The 21111-nt window shown below is 38.4% G+C and overlaps 1 protein-coding gene across 10 annotated transcripts in view; it reads right to left on the reverse strand.

Moving 5' to 3' along the window:
- TRMT9B (tRNA methyltransferase 9B (putative)) overlaps window positions 1-21111 on the reverse strand; it is a 114133-nt gene that overhangs the window by 36705 nt on the left and 56317 nt on the right. For 4 of the 10 annotated variants that reach the window (XM_059844777.1, XM_059844772.1, XM_059844775.1 and 1 more), the window contains 2 exons: window positions 8496-8779; window positions 3880-4130 (listed from right to left, as the gene is read on the reverse strand). The exons of 3 other annotated variants lie outside the window; for them this stretch is intronic. The gene's annotated coding sequence lies outside the window, so the exon portion shown is untranslated. The remainder of the gene's footprint in view (window positions 1-3879; window positions 4131-8495; window positions 8780-21111) is intronic. 3 more of the 10 variants (XM_059844779.1, XM_059844776.1, XM_059844780.1) reach the window with 2 other exon arrangements.

Consider the following 21111-nt stretch of genomic DNA (forward strand, 5'->3'; position numbering starts at 1 on the left):
AAAAGAACTGGCCTGAGGCTACATTATGGGATTTAAGTCCCATTTCTGGTTGTGTCTGTACTCACTATACAGAAATAATAGAATCTCATGGCTTTTCTCAAATATGTGTATGTCACAAAATGTCTGTTTCCTCCCACAGCTCTAAGAGCAACTTCCCAGTCAAAGTGAGGGAATACAAAAATAGAAATTAAATACTGTATTTGGCTTCAGAACACCTTCACTGAAGGAGTGGGCAGGAGGCAGCAAATTCCTTCCTATTGCTTCTCCAAGATGTCACACTACACTCCTGATTAATGTACTACAGTCCTACAGTAGGGGCACAAGGCCACATGTAATTACCAGAGGAAAATATGATATTCCAACATCAAAACACATCTGGAAATATTTTGCTGATTTTTGTATTTGAAAGGATTAATGAGCTGCAGAATTAAGTTTAGATTTATGCTTTGCTCCTCTTCAACCACCCTGAAGTCATAGCTACCAACATCAGAGAAATAATTATCATCTTCATAGGACTAAAAAGTTTCAGTCATGAACCTAGCTCTGTAACTGCTGAATGATAGTCACTGTTCAAGAGAAGCTGCTTATGTGCATGAAGATTTTCATATGGGTACATTTTGCAGATTTTTTAAGGCATCCTAGTCAATAAGCATGTCCTGATAAAATCCTTTTAAGCAGCTGTGTGAATGGATGCTAACATGATTGGAAGACAATTCCTCCATGACTCATCTTCAGCCTTCTGCAAAACAGAAATGCTATTACAAAAGATGGTGAAAATGAGTAATTAGACCTTGAGCTGCAGGTAATGTGCACTGAAAAACATTTGGATATCTTTCTAGAGGATGCATCATGATCACTGCTACCTTCCTGGGGAAAAAGGTGATTCTTGCAAAATAATTACAACTACAACAATCTTAGAGTTAATGTTTCTTATATTACTGTGATTCTCCCACACGAGTTTTGAAAACATCCAGTATTCACCTCAGTTATAGAAATTTCCCTTTAGATGGCAATCTGTAAGAGATTTCAGGGGAAGAGAGGGTTTTTGAAGTCTGTAATTACAGACATGAAACACATTTCGCCACACAGCCCTTCCTTAGCTGTGTTGCTTAATTTCAAGGCTCAATGCTGCTATTATCAACTAAATTGCATACTGTATCTGAAATAAAACCAAAGAGATTCTGCTGGAATGGAGATACTTAAGCACATTAAAATGATCTAGAGTCTTTGCTCTCATTATACCAACATGTCTCCCTGTAGGCACCCAAGCAATGAGAAGAAATAAGGCCCAATGTCTGATATTCTTGTGAGTTAATCCTGCTTATGCAGCACCTGCACCCTACCTATCCCACTGTAAACCCAAGAGAACTGCACTGAGAGCAGTAGGACAGATATATGTATGTGTGTTTCTGTGACTGGCAGGCATTTTGCCTTTGTCATAATACCTAATAATACAATGTACAATTTAAAAATACGTTTTGTGCTGTAGACAGGTAAGTGTTGCTGTTTCTGACCTACTGCCCAGAGTCCCATGACAAAAAAAAAAAGAATTTTCAAAAGAGCTATCCACTGCTCACTACTTTTGATATACTGCAGCTGGCAGCACATTGTCTTCAGTTCCTCTACCAAACTTAGTCACTTTTTTAAGGTAAATAAGGATCTTCAATAATTATCATAGCTCCTTGAAACCCTCATGGCTTCTCTTCTTTGATTTTTTATACATTAAAATTCTGGTGATACCCCTAAATACAAAAATCAATCAGAACCCAGAGTAAAGTACAGCTTTTTTCTTAAAGCTTAAAGAATGAGTTCATTGTCAATAGACATCCAAAGAGATGTCAGAGAAATTTAATGAAAAAAAGATTTCCAAATGCTGCAACCATTAGCAGAAAGTTCTAATATAAATCAAGGGGTTGTTCATTGCTGTTGTAGCTCCTTGGCTGTCATAAAACTAATGGCTCCATAATCAGGCTGGAATTTGGGGATCAGGAATTTCCCTAAACCCTACACTTGTCAGACTTACAAAACTCCTCTGTATCAGCTTACATTTGGATCAAAGTACTCTCAGGTTGTACAAGTCTTACACTGGGGTCAGCAATATTTCTAAATTTGTCTTGAATAACAACACTGGAAATTGTATCAAATTTAAATAAGAATTGTAAATTTTCCCCGCTTGGAAGCTTGGCATTATCTGGCAAAAGCAAACTGCTTCTTCAGTGCACATGTCCAGCACTGCATAAGGCAAAATAAATAGCCTTCTGTGGAAGGTAAAAAGAAGCTGATTTGTCTCTTAAATTCTCTACCTGCACTGTGAAAAGAATACATTCTTTTACTTGGACACATGATGGTTAGTACAAGATTGAAGATCAGCAGGAGAGTTCTCTTTAAATACATTAATATGATAAAAAAATTATTAATTACTTTTATTGCACTTAAAACAATAACCATCCTAATATAAAAACAGATCATTATATATTATCTACCATCCTCTTGTTTAATATGCAATTTTTATGTTAGGCAGATGTAAAAAATAAGCATTGTAGCTGTTTAAAGCATTGTAGCTATTTTCTTCTGAAAGGCCAAGATCCAACTAGCTCTTTATTAATTTAAATGTATTGGATAATACTTGAAAAAAATTATGTCAAGTGGAAATTTAAATCCAGATGAGTCAAAGGAGTGAAATTTAGCAGATCATAATGATATAATCCCTTCTATAAAGATTTGTTACTGTTCTAGTGGCAACTTCATCTTATCAAAAATTACCATTCCCATTGCAAAACTACTCTCATACTCCACAGAACATGACTCAGATATTACTAATAAACTTCCTTCAGACACTCAAGTTTCTATAGTTTTTTTGATTTTCATTAGCATTTTACACCTTTACAGGAAAAGACCAATTTCTTCTCTTTTTTGTAAATTCAGTATTAGAGTGGAGGAGAGAATTTTCCTCTTATAGCTCCCAGCACCCACAACTTCTTTTAGATTCTGGGCTTGTTCTTCCACCTAATTTCCATGGCAGTATTTTGGTGGGTGCTACATTCCTAGGGAAAATCTTCCTTTTAAATATTTCATTTTCAGTAATGAATGAATTATATCCTGCCTCCATTGAAGTAAAATGTAAACTTCTTACAATTTTAAAGGCAACAGATTTTAGCCCACCATAGAGAACATGGCAGGTAATTCCTCTCCAGTATAACTAGAGAACAGAAATATCATCTCCAATAATAACCAGAGAACACTTAGACTCAAAGTGAATTTGATTTCATTAATCTGCTTACAAATATGAATTTATAATTTTGAATATTAAACCAAAATAAATAATGGCAGTTCTGAATGTTCAAACTTTTTTTTTCTTTTTTTTTTTTTTTTTTGGTTCTACAGTAGTCTCTAAGAAGTGAATGAGAAAAAGAGAGGGAAGCAGCTAAAAATCACTATGATATAACACCCAACAGGAAAGGGAAGACCAAATAAATCCAACATTTAGATGCTTGAAAGTGACTTCAAAGGGAAGATGGAATTATGCCCTATTAGGTTTATTTAGCATTATGAAAATGTTCTAAAATGTACTAAAAACCCAAGGAAAATTATCTTTGGTATTACACCTACAAACAGGAACCATATGGCCATAAGAACTGAAACATTTGGAAAAATACTGAAGATACAACGTGGAAAGGGGGGAGGCAAAAAATGGAGTGGAGGAGGTTTAGTTAACATTAGTTTAAGATCAGAACACCATGAGGACTTTGTTACAGTACTCCGGGTCCTGGGCTTTCATTCAAGTGTGAGAGTTGATGATAGCTGAGCCAGCCAAGAGACTGCACTGGCAACCTAGGATTGGACTGTTCCAGAAAGAGCACATTTTGTAGCACCACTTACCATGTGATTTCCCTCTCTCAAGTTAAAAGCCTCCATCTAAATAAGGACAAGCTCAATTTCAAAACAAAATCCTTTGCAAGCTGCTCTGAAGTCCACCATCCACTGCTGCTCTAATGTGAGAGTTTCATGTAAGCTTGGCCATTTCTGTCAGCCCTCCTAGGTTTTCTCTCTTCAGGTAGAACAAGGACAACAGGTGCTTGTATATTCCATACTGATTTGTCCCTAGGCTTCACAGTGGGGACACTCCACAGCTGAAATTAAGGAAACTGTATTTAGTTTGATAGGAAATGTAAAGGATATTAGACTCTTTATTCATCCTAAAAACCTTGTGGGCTTCCAAATCTTGTATAAGTGGTCACACAACACATACATTCACAATCCAAACAGCATCAAGCAATGCTTGTGAGCAGGCCCTGTAACATCTGACACAGCAATACTCAGGTTGGGTGCCCAAGGAAAAATAATTCATCTGTCTGGGCCCAAAACCAGTTATGCACACACCACAAAGAAATGCTGAGAGTACTCACACTGCATTTCCTGTAGGCTGTAGTCCACCTTCATAACTGGATCTCACACACACCCCCAGCCCCCAGTTCATACAGGAAGTCATTCAGGACAGTCCTATGGCCAGTTTCATCCCGCAGAGCAAGGAGCATCACTGCTTCACCTCATTGCTATCTATCAAACTCCATCTCTTCTATCAAAGCTGTCAATTTAGCTGCTGTGGCAATCTTTGTCTGGAACTGGGAGTTTCTAGGCTAAAAACCTTATCTGGAATAAGGCATTATAATAACAAGAACCATAAATTTATTCTTTTTCATGTAGGAATAGCCACCATGATTACACTAGTTCAAATATCAGAAGTTGAAAACTCACCAATCTATTACAAATATAAATTTAATGTTTTCTTATTTATTTTAAAGTGTTTGAAACACAAGGTGTACCTTAGAACAGAAGTTTTAAAAACTACATTGTAATTGATATTGAAAATTGCCACATTATTTGTGAAAATTTCAACAATTTTAAGAATGAAAATGTACTTACTAGATTCAGACTTCAAGACTTTGAAGTTTAAATATGTATTTTAAACTATACATTAAATATAGATACAACAGTACTTTCCTATTTTTAACAGAAGATATTACCTCACTATGAATTAGGCTTTTCTTTAGCATTCTGTCAGATAGTTTTCAATCTTTCTAGATGTGTGGACCTTTACAAGTTTTCAACTGAAGCTTGAACACCTTTAAAAATATTTTATGGTACAGTGCTCAGAGACCACAAGTAATCTGATCACACCCCTCTGGACACCACAGGCTAAGCCATTTTATCTACATCTCTAACAAGCCCTATTACTTCTCTAACAAGCCCTGTTGCATGTGTTTCACAAAATATCATACTTCAGAAAGCACCCACTTCATGGCAAGTTAATCACCCACACTGATAAAAATCTGATTCTACATCTGATTACAGGTTTGGTGTAATTTTTTTAGACTGAAAGAGAGTATTACTACCTGATGATATTTTCCTGGAACTTTTGTACCATAATCAAGTCACCACTCAGTTATCTTATAATCTTTAATTATGCCATTATAAGACATTTTCTCTAATGTTCAAATAACTGTTGCAGTTCTTCTCTGAGGCCTCACTATTTTTTCCTCTGCAAATACTGTAATTCCACTGTCAGTTTACCATCATTTTAGCAGTCAGGTAGATTTTACTGATTTAACTTACTTGAACTTTCTCAGGTACTGCATGAGTCACTGATTGGAAAACTCTCCTGAAAGATGTCAAAACTGTTCAATGTCAGAGTTCACTATGTGCTGACCATTGCAATCCATTTGCCTATTTACCCATTCTCCCAAAGATTTTCAGTTCAGCCCAATCGCTACGATTATGAATCCCATCTCCACCCAGAAAAGCTCAAATGATTTCATGAGTGATTTGTCTCAAATATTCATTTTCCACGAGTTCTCCTTAACTCTGACAACCTTGAACTTGAATATATCAAGCTCAAATCCAGTTTTGCAGTGAGAAATGCTTCTGTACAGCTATAGATGGCACCACCATCAGAGATACAGCTTCTTGTGTCTCTTTACGTTGCTCTGCTGCTATTTCCACTCTGAGGTGTCAGTATGGTTTTGTGTATAGACTTTAACAGCATCAGTAAATGTTTAGTGTCCCAAAACCCTTTGGCTGCAATGTCCCATATGGTGAAATTAATGCCACACATTAATTGTGGACTTGTTTTGAATTTGTCCCAGTAACATTTCATTGGTCTCCCTTGCATTTTAAGATCATGAAAAATAGTTTTGGCAGTCTGTCATTTGACATATGTACCGGCATAGTTAGCAGATGGCTTAACCTAGATGAGCCTGCTGCAGCATTATTTTTATGTTGATTACCTAACAGCACCCTAAGATTTTACTGTTCAGGATTTTGTTCTGCCAGCAACAGACAATGCAGCAGCAGTTTGTTTATTATCAGTAAGGTAGAGAGGTAAATCCTTTTAAAAAGCAATTTTCTGGCTACAGAGCACTAGATTTTACTCTGATCTAGAATGTTGGCATTACTTGCTTGGAGGGCATTACCTTCCAAAATTAACTTATTGTCTCCTGGCAACCAAAGTGCTCTTGTTAGAATGCCAAAAAAGCATTCTGCAGTGACCCAGCAAAGGAGGTGATACTAATTTTCTTTATTTCCATCTTGAACTAAGGCTAGTGGAAATACTGTAACTACTTCTTCAATTTTTTTTTTCCTTGCAAAGGAAATTGCTGAAAGTGTTACATAGTTTCTACTATATTGTAACACAGAGGAAAATCTCTTCCTCTAGCTCTGTGCCAAATGATATAATGTGTCTAATTGTATATACTCCTAACTGTACTAATCTTGCCAACCCCTGCTACAAGGCAGGATGAGCCTTGCTGTTATCCCACTTCCTGCACACTGCCATTCAGCGTATGTCCAAGTTTTCTCTATTCAGTACCCATAGATGTCGTCATCTCCCTACTGACCAGAACTTCCAATACATTGGTAACAAAGCACATTCAATGTCCAGGAGACCTATAAGGCCAGATAAAACTGATGATGATGGCAGGCAGATGATCCCAGGAGACAAGGAGAAGGGCAGAAAGTAGAAATCATCCTCTTGACAATGTTTTGGAACGTGTCTCAATTTTTGGTTGGTCATTTTTGATAACTGTGTTGTGTTCTCTGAATCAGAAACAGCTGCAGTATTATATAGCCAAATGCTGTTGAAGCCTTTCTGCTGCTCTATAAAGTCTTAGAGAACAAATCAAACTGATGAATATGTCAGTAGTGTTTACTTATAATTTCATTTCATTGCCAAGAATAAGACTTGCGGCTTTTTAATAATTTGACAGTCCTGCATCTTGAACATGTTTCTTCTGCTGTCAAAAAGAGGGGAATTGAAAATTTTTTTCTGCAACAAAAACTTAAAACACTGGTACACTTACACACATGCACAAAATGCACAAAACTGTAAGAAGTTAATATATGGACAAAAGCCTGAACTGAGCAAGCAGTTACCCAATTTTCTGAGATCAGCTTGTTGAGCTCATACCCTAAGGCTATGCCATAGATCATGAGGTGCTATGGATCAGAATAAAATTTTCAGTATCAATATTAAACTCCTCTCTGTTTTTCTCTCATGTATAAAAATAGCTGCAGCTTCCAGGGCTGACTTAATAGCTCTGTCAAAGGACCGTTCACACTTTCCAACAATCCTATTAATATAGAAGACATTAAGTTCTATTGCTAAGTAACTGGATGTACATCAGCTGAAAACATAATGCCTCAGTGCTAGAGAAGATAAACATCAAAATACATATCAGAGTATGATAGAACTAAGTATACGATTTAACAAGTATTTTCCATAGAGGAAAATCTACTAAAAGGCACAGAAAGATATTTGTATAATTTGTCACAAGTTCACTATCAAAATCCAATCTCTATTGCTGAACTTCCTTTTCAGTAAACAAATGAATGGACAAAACACATGCACATCCTGAGGACCTTTGAAAGAAAAATTCTTTTTAGGGGGGTCTACATGCTGACTATAAACTTGAGCATATCCAAAAAAATTAGTTTGCAATGTAAGTAGGAAATTGTAGTCTTGCTAACCTTGATGAATTTCTTGGGAATCCAATTTGAAGCACTAACAACATCTTCAAGGATCATTTTCAAGGATCAGTTTGCACACAGAAAATTTGAAGCTTTAATATTATATTTCCTTTAACAAGAGTTGTCAAGAACAGTCAAGGTATAGACATTGTTACTTGGTTAGTACATCATATGAGGATCACCCAAATTCCAAGTAAGACACTCCCTCCATATTGCACAAAGACATTATTCAGATCTGAGTGAGGCTGCACATCCACAGCAGCAGGGTCAGAAATGTGCACAGGCATGTTTTCTAATTGTGAGGCTATGAGCAGGAGCAGGAGGAAGCAGTCAGCGGTTCAGGTAGTGTGAAATGCCAAAATGGCCTTTTCCTATCTTCTGAGGGCTCACCAACCACACCACGCTGACCTAGAATAGTCCATAAAAGATTACTGAGAGAGCCACTGCTGAGTACAGTTTAAAATATGACTTACTTCTCGGTGCATTGTTCACATGACTATGCTGCAAGAGATATTTTCTGCTACGCTGCCACCTGAGGTTGCTTTCTTCCCCCAGGACCTCAGCCAGCACACCAGGGAACATTGCCACCATGCAGAATGGGGGATGCAGTGGAACACCTGAGCAGGCAGGCAGGACAGAATGTGTTCAGTTCACAGGGAGACACCTCTGAGCCCACCCAGGCCAGAGCTCAGCAGCCGTGCCTGTGTTCCAGTGACACAACACAAGGTGAGCCTGCACTCAGACACAGCCTGAGGACCTGCAAAATATGGCACAGACACAGAATGTGCTTTATTTCCATAACAGTCTTCCCACTAAGGCAGCCACTAAGTTAGATGACCTCATAAATAACTGCTTGTCTTTCCTCTGTGTCACGTTCCCCAAATTCAATTCTGTATGCAAAGCTGCCATTCAGGAACAGATCAATCCAAATCTCTGGAAAGCCACATGAAGCCTTTAAAAAGACAAGCTATTCTAATATTTTATTAGTAGTTCAAAGTGAATCTGGAGAGATGAACACTACAACCATCCCTTACCTGCAGTTGTCAAGGTAACAGCTGCTCTAGGATTAATGCTCAAAAGACAGTTTGTCTTTTATCACAAACACTACAAACATTACATGTATTCATCAGCTGGCTACTCACCAGGCTTTTCTCTACTACTGGTGCTTTTCCCAGGATACTTATTCTATTAGCTTTTCAAGAGCAATAGCCCCAAATCAGGAGGGATTTTTTAAATTGCATGTTTATACATTATTTATTTACTTTTCAGCAGGCATATGATTATTGCCAACTCACCTCTCAATTACCTCATCCACAGTGGTTCATTTGTCTTCCAAGACAAATAATATTACCTCTCTAATTTAATTCTGTGAAAATACATTGCTTATCTTTATCTTGAGAAACTTTAATGAACTACTCCTGTATTTCCAAAACCTTTACCTTTCTTTTTTTTTTCCTATATTGTACAGACCTAAAGGAGGGCATTAGGCCTTCTCTTAAAGCAGGACAGATCTCCCCCAAGAAAGAATTTCTCTCACTAAGAAATTTTACTTGTTCTTAGCATTTTCCAAACATCTTACAGGGCATAATCCTAAAGACTGAACAGAGATTTAGAGGAAATTGCCTTGTAAACAATGTAATATTGATGCAATTTCTGTATAAATATTTAAAGGAAACCTCTGGTTCACAGGTGTGCATAATAGAAAATCATTCCTCAGACATATTGGCAGTTGGTACAAACTCTGCTGATAAAAAAAGCAGCCTCTAGGAACTCCATTTGTTATAGACATCCAAAAGCTTGGTATTTTTCTTCTCTTTATTTCTCTCCTGTAAGGATCCTCTTAATCTTGAACAGCAATGTCATTTTGTGCCTTAAAAACTGACAGTGCTATTCAGTGATGAAATCCAGCAGCCTTGTGAACTTGCTTCTTGTCACACTGCCTCAAAACAACTCATTAGACTTGCTCTAGATACAATATCACCCAATATCAGTCCCAAAGTACGGGAACACCATCATTTTTAAGAATACAGACAGGAGACATAAATTACTTCTGTAAGCCAGAACTAGAGGTGCTAAAGGAGTATTCTTGACAAGAAAATTCCAATAATGGGAAATATCAGGTTGGGACATGTGGCATTTTTTTTCCTCATCTAGGTGAGTTTCACAAAGTAATTGCTCCTTTCAACACTCAACTGAGAAAAGTAAATGTTCAGGAGATTCTAGAATTAAGTGTTGCTGTCATTGCACTTGGACCATCCTGTGTAAGCTGAAATCCTGTATTCACCTGGCAGTTACTGGCTCTCTATTTCAGAGTTAAAAAAATATAGGACTAATGTCAGGGTTCCAGGTTAAAAACTTCCACTGAATGTTTGAAAATATCTCCTGTAAACCCATTACATAATCACAGCAAAATATGGACTTTTACTCATGTACTTTATACACAAATCAGTGCTCTCAACAGTTTTTTCTGTTTTCCTTCTCTTTACTGAAGAAAACAAAAGCTGAACCTGGAAGAATACTTTTTTTTTTTCAAAATCGAACTGCTCAATGAGCTCTAATAGTTGGACAGAACTCATTTCACTTTCCTGCTACTCAGGCTCCACAACTGACAGGACTTCATGTAAAAGAAGCAAGTTACAATGTCCCTAATATGCATAAAATTAATATCTTTTATAATTTATCTTATTAATGTGGTATCTGAAACATGAACTTGAAAGAACGATACTAATTTGTGAGAATACAAATGCCTTGTTTGTAAAACAATACTGAGTAAGCCTTAGTGACATAATGACACATTTTTGAAAATCATGTCAGATTCTTATGAATTATAGCTAAGGATATCATACCAATACTTCTAATGCTTACAGCTATTTGTGTAATTAATTATCTCCTCTTTTGATTTGATCTTAAAGAAGAAAAATTGAGGAAGCTGGATGAATTTCAGACTGTGAGAGAAAAGGCAGAAAACATTTTAGGGTGTCATAAAGGTTTTTTTTCCCTTTGTGGTTGGGAAAAGTTGGGAAGCCAACTTTCATAGCCTAGTTCACCATTCTGTGGCAGACTACTTTGGAGTACACAAACAAGAGGCTACCTCATGCAATGCATTTTTAATGACTTATTCTCTGAGTTAACACTTTCAGTTATTTACTCTCAGGGTTAATATTGCTCCAACAGGAACTCAGCCTGTGAATGCAACATCCAAGCTAGCCTGATGTGCTATGTGCAAGCTTCTATTTCTGGGTACTGATTCTAGCAAGAAACAAATCATTTCCTACCTTGTAAATCATTATAAGAGGACTTTCCATTTTCAAGACAGCCTTCATTGTTAAACAGATATTCAGATACTGCAGTTATGAGTTTTGCATAAACCTCTAGCTAAATAATATTTCATTTCTTTTATGCTAGCTTATCATGAAGAAAAAATTCTTCTTCAATTCCTTTATTAGTAATAACATCCTTATGCTCCCAGCTGTTTTATCTGGAGCACTGGGGAGAAAAAAGGAGCCAATTCCTCCTCATCAAACTTACATGACTTCTGAATATGCCTCTGGGTGACACATTAAACAAGACAAGGACAAGATATATGGCACCATTCTTCACAGGACATTCCTCATTAAGTAAGCTGAATATATCAAGTACCCAGATGAGCTACACTGCACAAGACAGTGCCCTTTAAAACTGGAAAATAGGCTCCTAGCCATAAATTCAGCCTTCATCATATTAGCTGGCTGTCTCTGAACAGGGCTAAATCTGGAAGTTTCTTCCTATCTGCTACTACTGCTCTAACTTGAACAAGTTACAGTCATGACAGAAAAGCAGTTATGATGACAGAGGGCACAGTCACAATTATTGAGAGCAAAATAGGGAGTAAGGGGATGAATTCAGGGCTGCAAAATTACATATTGCTACATCTCCTGGAAACTGAGCTTTCTCATAAATCCCAGCTTGTCTGTAGTGCCAGATATTTATGTTGTGTTCTTCAAGTAATTACATATTCTCCATCCAAAAAAAAAAAAAAAAAAAAAGTCAGGGATGGGGTAAAAAAAAAGATTGCTTTAAAAAATAATCATGATGATAGCTACCAAAAAAGAGAGCTCAAAATGAGGTCTCCCAGCAAGGCATAATTTCTGGGCAGGTGGTACTTCAAAGAGGACTTAAGAGAAGAGATGTGAGTATGTGAGTAAAGAGTAAAACTTGGAATGGAAGAAAGGAGGAAAACTCTTCTAAGGATCAAAGATAGCATACCAAGAGGTAAAAAACTCAAGATCACTAAAAAAAGTAGATAAAATAAGACCACTAACTATGAAGAAATCCAGTCCTATGCGATTACCCTGATTAGAGTAGGGATGATGGGTCCATCACAGAGCATCTGAGTTCTTGGATTTTCCCAGCCTGGCAACAGGTTCTTCAGGTAAAGTCTCTGCACGATTGCAACCTCACTGTGTCCACTCTATGGGGACATTAAGTGAGTTAAATCAACAACATGAGCACTTACTTACCTAGCTGGAAAATTGATAAAGAAGGCTGTTGGAAGATTTGCAAATTTTTAAATAATGTGAGCATGCTTTAACCTGAGCTAACAATGTGCTTGGTGTAGCCCAGCTGGAGACTTTTAAACAATACTGAGAGCATTTTCATGTGGAGAAGAACTTACAAAAGGGAAAAAGCTACAGAATCAGCCTGTGACAGTAAGGACACAAAATGACATATGCATTTACAACAGTATTTGATTAACTGTTATTTATAAACAATCATTTTACCATTATTGCTTATTGCTGTCATTACCTTTGAATTTATTTATATTTGCTTCCTTTTTCTAATCTTTATGTACACTGTATTGTCCATCCTAAATTGAATTTCCCATCACAGTGCCTATGATTTTAGATATTTCCTGTAACTAAAGAAGAAACAGAGCACATGGGATGAAACTCTAACAACCCCACATTTGTCAGCTCCTTTTGCAGGAAGAACAACATTTTGCCTTTGCCTGAATGGAAGTTCCTAAACCACTAGATACAGCCTTAAAGAGCAGAGAGTGATTCCATGGATCAAGAATGATGTGAATCCCCTAAAGGATTCTGTGCTTGGAGTTTGCAGGTCACTGGTGATGGAAAGGATAAACAAAAGTGACATTAGACACCCACACATTTCAACCATGTTACTATCCAATATATGATCAGAAGAATCAGACTGCAAACTAGTAATCTGATGTTATTAAAATCCTAGCCCACAAAAGCAAAGTGAATTTTATAAGCTTAATAATATCTTCCTACTGCCATTTTAAACTTCATAGTAATAGCAGCCTCTCATGTGATACATGAACATTAGCTGGCATTAATGGCCTTTGAAATGTCCTTGCTGATACTGCTAACAGTCTTGTAGGCTATTGTTCCCTAATAGCTTAGATTACCAGAGGAGCCAAAGGCCCCAATTAAGATCAAGAGCCCTTTTGTTCTAGACACTGAGCAAACATACCCTCTTCTGAAGAATGTATAAGCTGAAAAATGAGAGATGCTCAATGAAGGTTGAAACAGGAAAGGTATAATTCAATGCTTGCAAATCATTGCTGGTATGTTAAAAGGTTGCAAAATATTAATATCTGCTCCTTTAGCTGCCATCATTCAGTAAAGCAGAAACATTTGAAAACCAAACTTGTTTCTTGTCCTGTGTAATACGGGTTCATTTGGTTTTCTTCAATTTGATGAAAAATATAAACAGTTTAATCTCATTTTTGCTTTGGCATAATGCTATTCTGTCCAAAGCATGACAGCAGAAAAATTACTTTCTAAGATATCTTCATCAAAAATAAAGAGTCCTCTGGGAAGATGTTTATATACATAAAAGTGCAATGAACCTGTACTGACTACTTTGTGACAATGGTGAAAGGTAAGACACGTTTTGCTGAAAAAAATACTTTGCTGAATCGGGATCTTAATTGCATTATGCTAATAAATTAACTAATTATTCCACAAATGCCAGCTAGTTCTATATACTTTTTTTCTTTCCATTAGTGCAAACCTAAGGAGGTCCCAGATTGTCCAAATAATGATACCAGACAGTTTTCTTGTGGGATGAGGTGCCAAATCTGATCGATGACCTACTCCAGGTTTGAATACTTTAGGTTGTTTTATTTGTAGGGTTATTTTTTACTTTGGTCAGCTCACCTGTATTATGTAAAATAAGTGGTATGACGAATTACATTCTTCAACAGATTTATGAATCTGTATTATATACAATATACTGAGAGCAGTACATAAACACTTCCTCAGTAGTCACTCCTAAAGGCTGCAAGACTAAGAATTTACTTCCATAATAGATTTCCAGTTTCTTTATTATCACTTTCAATTTTTTAGGTACTTAAAAGGTGAAATACAGCTTTTAATAATGTTTCATGAATAAGCAATTCCTCTAAGGAGGGCAGTGCAATTTCTAAACCATCTTTATTCACTAGAATAAGCCAGAAATTTCCAAATTTTTTTTTATTACCAAACCTGCAACTATTTTAAAATAATAAGACTTTTAAGGTTTCATAATTGAAATAATTAACATGTTGTGCATTTATTTATGTGTTATAATAATAATTGAAAAATTGTTTTATAATTAATAGTAATGAATCACATATTATTAATTGATAAAATAACAAAATGCAGCTGTCTTACTATTATATTAATTTCCTCTGAGTGAAAAAAATGAGGCTCCTTTACATGGTATGGTGGTGATGTGACTGGTGGTATTGAGCAGCTGCCCCAGCAGGGTTCTGGAGGATGCTCTGGCAGTGTAGCAGGCGCAGGGCCAGCTACGGCTCCGTGGAGGGATGTTTAGAGATAGGTATTTGCTGAGTCATAGGAATTGAAGCAGGAGTCCTCACTCTGGTCCTCCAGGCCTGCTTATCTCTCTGTGACCCCATAGGCTAGTTTCCCTAACCCTTACAATTGGTCAGTTTTCAATCCTCCCTAACCCTATAAAAGAAGCTGTCTTGGCCCATTCCTTTAGAAGAGCAGCTTCAAGACCCTTTGCGAGACCCTCAGAATAAACCATCGTGGAACACTTGGCTGCCTTCTCCTCTCTCTTTCCTCTGCCTTCCAGAAGCCACAGTCAGCCACAGCCCCTACGAGCAAGCTAAGAGCTGAAATCATAAAAGAGCTGATTTTCACTAAGAGCTGACAATCACTAAGCTTGCTAGGGGCCACGGCTGTGCCGCAGTCCGGCCTAGGGCACCCCAGCCTCCAGAGGGCTGAGGTATCCGGCCTTGAGACTGCTTGCCTGGGGCGCTTACCCTACGAGGGATCAGCTATCCGGCTAAGAAGCTAGCCCCGGTGGCTTCATTTTTATTTTACATGGCAGTTGGGCTGTCATATCCATTATGGTGACTGCTGGCTCCAGCCTTGCACAGGCCAAGGCCACCCACACCCAGAGCCATGGCACAGTGGTTCAGATGTCAGATCACCCCAGCAGTCAGAGTAGGGTTGGTGGAGGATGAAGGAATTATTATCCACCAGCTGAAGAATAACCACTATTGGGCCATTAATATCTGAATGCAAGGTCACTGCATGGTCCTGAGTGATGAGCTGGCAGAAGTTCTTCTGCCACAGAATACTCATTTTTATTTACCCATCTATTCCCAGAAATGGGTCAGTTGATGCCAAGAAATCTTATTACACCTCCCAACTCAATCCACGGCATAAGCAGCTTTGTGCCAGTAAATCTGCTGCCCAAATCATCCCAGTGGAGCTGTGTTAAGCAGGTTACCATCACGGTACACCATGTGTGGGCTCTTAAACATCAGAGCCTTCTGGCCAAATCATATGCCTAAATGTACCAAGATCATGAAGAAGACACATTTCCAATCCAGTGTTCCTGCAAGGGGACTTCAGAGAGGGCAGTGCTCCCGTTAGTGCAGTTACTTCAGTTTCAAGTACATACAGTACAGGAGCTCCTTGTCCAGTGCTTCCAAAGCAATCTTCCCAGGACATGGGTGGGCATGCCCACAGCCCAGCACCCAACGCAGGAGTGCTTCCTCAGCAGCCACAGCTCCCATGGTGAAGGTGGCATCCAACACCCCACTGTGGTAGGAAGGAATGAATCTGACTCCATGTTCTTAGAGGGCTGATATGATATGATATGATATGATATGATATGATATGATATGATATGATATAAAAGAAAGCTATACTAAAACTATACTAAAGAATAGAGAAAGGATACAGACAGAAGGCTTAACAAGAATGATAACGAAAAACTCGTGACTCTTTCCAGAGTCCCAACACAGCTGGACTGTGATTGGTGATTAAGTCAAAACAATTCACAGGAAACCAGTAAAACAATGACCAGTTGGTAAACAATCTCCAGGCCACATTCCAAAGCAGCAAAACACAGGAGAAGTGAATCAGATAATTATTGTTTTCATTTTTCTCTGAGGCTTCTCAGCTTCCCAGGAGAAGAAATCCTGGCAAAGGGATATTTCAGAAAATACGACAGCGACACCCCAGCTGTGCTTTTCCAGAGCATACATTACCATCTTGCACTGCAGCTCTGAGTGCTAACTTAGGCTGCTGTTCTTCCACCACAGAGCAGGGGCACATCACAAGGCAATACATTAAAGGGACCCTTGACTCTTCACTGCCATAAAGGCCAACTGGGCTCTCTTACTTCGGTTGGACACCCTAAAAAAATGTAGAAAATGGACAAAGGAGAAAAAAGCAAAGCAGCAGAAAGAGAAAATGAGGACAGCTGTCAATATGCTGGAAGTTATGACTGCTTTTCAGAGGGATCATGTGAGGCTGGAGAAGGGGTCTAGCAGGACATCACGGAGCTCAACAAAGAGAAATGGAAAGTTCCTCACCTGCAGAGGAGTATCTCACAGAGTTGTAAACAAGAAGTGGGCCTTGGGTACTTGTCAGGGAGCTGAGAATAAGCAAGCTGAGCCAGGCCTCTCTGAGCCAAGAAAGGTTTCAATATAATGCTGCAAATCATCACAGCAAAGCACAGGGAACTGCTAAATCAAGACTGGCTTGGATGTAACTTCACTAACCCTGCATAAGCATATTTGGCACTGTGGCAATGTAAGGACCAACTGAACCGCTGATCACACCTTGGTATAGGAAATGCTGAACAAAAATAAAGTAATTTAACATTTCTGATTAAAGGCGATTAATAAAATACAAGAAAATAGTGCAATAACAGTGCCATTAAGACCACCATGGCATGAGGACAGAGAAATGGTTTCAAGGATTTGTCATTGCTGGAAAACAGCTGCAGGGTGAGGACCTGGTGACCAACAATGACCTTTAGATTGAATGGACTCAACAGAAACAATGAATAATCTCTCTGAGAGATTACAGAAGTATATACTGAGAAGTACAAAAAGTCCTAGGTCACAGAACCTTGAAGACAACTTAAAGACTACCAAGGCAGGATCAGCAGAAGAGGATCAGTGTTGAAAATCTCAGCATCAAAGAATTGATGGTTACTCTGATAAACAGCCACCTAGGGCCTCTCAACATACCAGGTGCCAGGACTGTGGACCCAGAATGCCAAGGGAGGGGTATTGAGGACTTACTGGATTGGGACAATTCAGAAATTTACTGTGCTGCTCATGGTTCAAAGACTAATGCTGCTAATGTCTACTATAGCCATCCACTGCCATTTTCATATTTATTCCATGAATAGTTACGCTCATTCAATGTCACTGCCAAAGTTATCTCGCAGTTCTCTCATTCGTTCCCCCTTAAGTACTGTATAGTTAAATATTGCTAAGACATAACCACATCTTTGACTGCCATGCTTGAGTTCTCATGCTGACACATAACAGTCTATATAAGCTGTTAAAAATCATCACATGCATAGCACACAGTCACAGAAGTCTCTTTCCTTGCTGGATGTCACTGCTGCATGTTCCTGTTCCTTCCCAGCACCAAGGAAGCATGCAGTGGGTGAGAGAGCCTGGGCATTGGTGCATGGAAGGATGTTTATGGCTCTGCTGACCATTGATGGGTGCTAGAAAATTCAGGCATTCTAGACAGAGCCAATTATGAGGCAGATCATCAGTACCATGCATATATAGGCCCTGAAAGACACTAGGTACACTTGAAGGAACACCAGGTGAGTGCTCTCATGGAAAAACTAGAGATGTTCATATGACTGATACCTTTGGAGAGCTGGGAAACTGGGCCTTAAAAGGACTGAAAAGGCTATATCCCTACAGAACAGGGTAGTTGCACATCTCATTGACCAGAAATAAATTCTATTCCAATAAGTTTCTATCGAAGGTAACAGTCATGAAAATTATTTTGCTAAAAAGAAGTTCTATTTTCATATTGTTACTATTTCATGAAGGCCAGTCATCCTTTGTTTTCATGATCTCCTTGTTCAGCATTCCCATTTTAGTGTCAGTTAATTCCATTTATCACACTGCCAGTTATCTCAGATATCTGCATTTCTCCTCACTGTGTGCAGTGTGTGCCAATGTTGATGAAAAGGAAGCACATGTGTGGAGGAAGAAGCAAACGAATCATTAAATGTCTGGGACTGCTAATGAGACTAACAAAAAGCAGAGTTTATGTAGGCAGCTGAGTGGAGCACACTTCTCGAAAACCATTTGCTTTGGATCCAACCTATGTTAAGAGCAATTAGAAGTAATTGTCACCCAATAGCTCTTTTGTAATCCAGATACTGAAAGGCACAGAGTTCAGGTGAGCTATCTCCAAAGTGCAGGGATCCCAGTCATGCAGAATGCTGCCACACTGGTCTAACTGGCTGTGGTGGTTTGACCCTGGCTGGATGCCAGGTGCCCACCAAAACTGCTCTGTCTATTCCATCCTCAGCTGGACAGGAGAGAGAAAATACAATCAAAGGCTTGACATAAGGACAGGGAGAGATCACTCCTCAGTTACCACTATGGATCAAAAACCCTCCACTTGGGGAAATTACTTGAATTTATTACCCATCAAAATCAGAGATGCACAATGAAAGGTAAAACAAAAGCTGAAAAAAAACCCTTTACCTGACCTCCCACTCCTTCCTGGGCTTAACTTTACTCCCAGTTCTTTACCTCATCCCTCTCTCTGGGAGATGAGGAATGGGATTATGGCCAGTTCATCACATGATTCTGGCACCGCTTCCTCCTCAGAGAGAGAAGTCCTCCCCCTGCTCCAGTGTGGGGTCCTTCCTGGGTGAGGGGCAGTCCTCCATGAACTTCTCCGGGGTGAGTCCTTCCCCTGGGCTTCACAAACTGCTCCAGCATGGGTCCCTTTTCACAGGGTACAATACTTCAAGAAGCCATGGGGCTCCTCCACAGACTGTGGGTCACTCTCTGCACCCCTGCGGTTCTCCATGAGCTGCAGGGGCACAGCTGCTTCACCATGGCCTTCACCACAGGCTGCAGGGGGGATCACAGCTCTGGCACCTGAAGCAGATCCTTCTCCTCCTTCTTCACTGATCTTGGGGTCTGCAGGACTTATCTCACATATTCTCACTCCTCTATTCTCTGGCCACAATTACTTTGCAATAATATATTTCCCTTCTTAAATATGTTATCCCAGGGGCATTACTGCCATCACTGGTGGGCTCAGCCTTGGCCAGTGGTGGATCCATCCTGGAGCCCACTGGCATTGACTCTGCCACACATGGGAAAGCTTCCAGCAGCTTCTCACAAAAGCCACCCCTGTAGCCCTGCCCTGCCACCAAAACCTGGCCATGCAAACCCAATACACTGGCCCTTTTGGATCACCTCTGAAAAGAAATAGGACAAGCAGCAATGTGTTTTAAGCTGACTGATACAAGAGAGCTAAGACATGAAAAATGTGAAAATTTTAATGAGATTCGAGCTTGTGGATCTATCATTCCTTGGGTCATTTCACTGGATTTTACATGACCCTTAATGACTATTCTGTTATTTCATTTTTCATGTGAAATACAATTTTCTCTGAAAATGACTGGTACTTCTATTTGTACTGGGGTGACAGAAACTCTATATTCTGCACTGGAAAAGACTCTGCTCATTTCTGAGAAAGTCTTATTAAACTGATAGACAATAACAGTTGCCAACAGCTGACACCTCCAAGCTCTCATTGCCTTACTATTTCATGGAGTCTTGCAATTTTATAAACATGAAATAGCTGCTTGTTTCTAGATCTGATTAAAGAATTTTACATGGGTCTCAGGAAGATGGAATGTTAATATAAAACAACTATGATTTTTTTCTTGGGAAAAATTGTCCCATACTAGCATAAGTGACTTGTATCATTTCTAAGAAATTCTGCTTCAGAAAATAAAGGAATTACTCACATTTTCATTCTAGATTACATTTTATAATATTCTAGGTTTATCTCACTTCACAATAGCAAAATTTTGCAATATTTCTGTAACACATACATTTACATGTTCCATAATACAGAGACTAAATTCTACCCAGCACCACAAATAAACTTCACTTAATTCTTTATCTCTTTTTTTTGTTTTTTTCTTTTTTAAACAGTCTTACAGAAAGAGGGATTTGAGGATGAGATTTGATAACAAGCAGATTCTTTTCATCTTTTTCATTTGAATAACTCAAATAGCTAGTAAGTCCTCATTATAGATTATTTCCAAAGACACAAGGCAGTACTGTAGCATCCAGGCAATAATATGGACTCAAGAAGCACAAATTAAGTTCCATTTCTGTTGCAGACTATATTGTGACTGTGTACATGTTATTTGCATTTCTCAGTACCTAATGTATAACAAACAGCACAAATACTGGGATGAAGAAAATATATTACTCATGGTAAGAAACTGAGGAAAAATCCATACAGAAGCTGATGGCTGTGTGGCATATACCTATCACTAACATCTTTAAAAACTTCCTTTCCAGATTAAATTTATTTTTTATTATTTATTTATTATTGTGCTTTGAGAACAATAATAATGTGCTACTTTAACAATTGTTACTAAAACTTACTACATAAAGGAAATATACTCATTATCTGCATAGAGGCAGTAATAAACTATGGATCCATACAAGTCTGAATAACTGACATAATATAAAAACTAAGTTTGTGACATTTAAACTGTAGAATGATAAAACACAAATTGCCAATGAAGTGACAAAAT

Source organism: Haemorhous mexicanus, chromosome 4 (assembly GCF_027477595.1).
Source record: "Haemorhous mexicanus isolate bHaeMex1 chromosome 4, bHaeMex1.pri, whole genome shotgun sequence".
In the NCBI taxonomy this organism is placed as follows: domain Eukaryota; kingdom Metazoa; phylum Chordata; class Aves; order Passeriformes; family Fringillidae; genus Haemorhous; species Haemorhous mexicanus.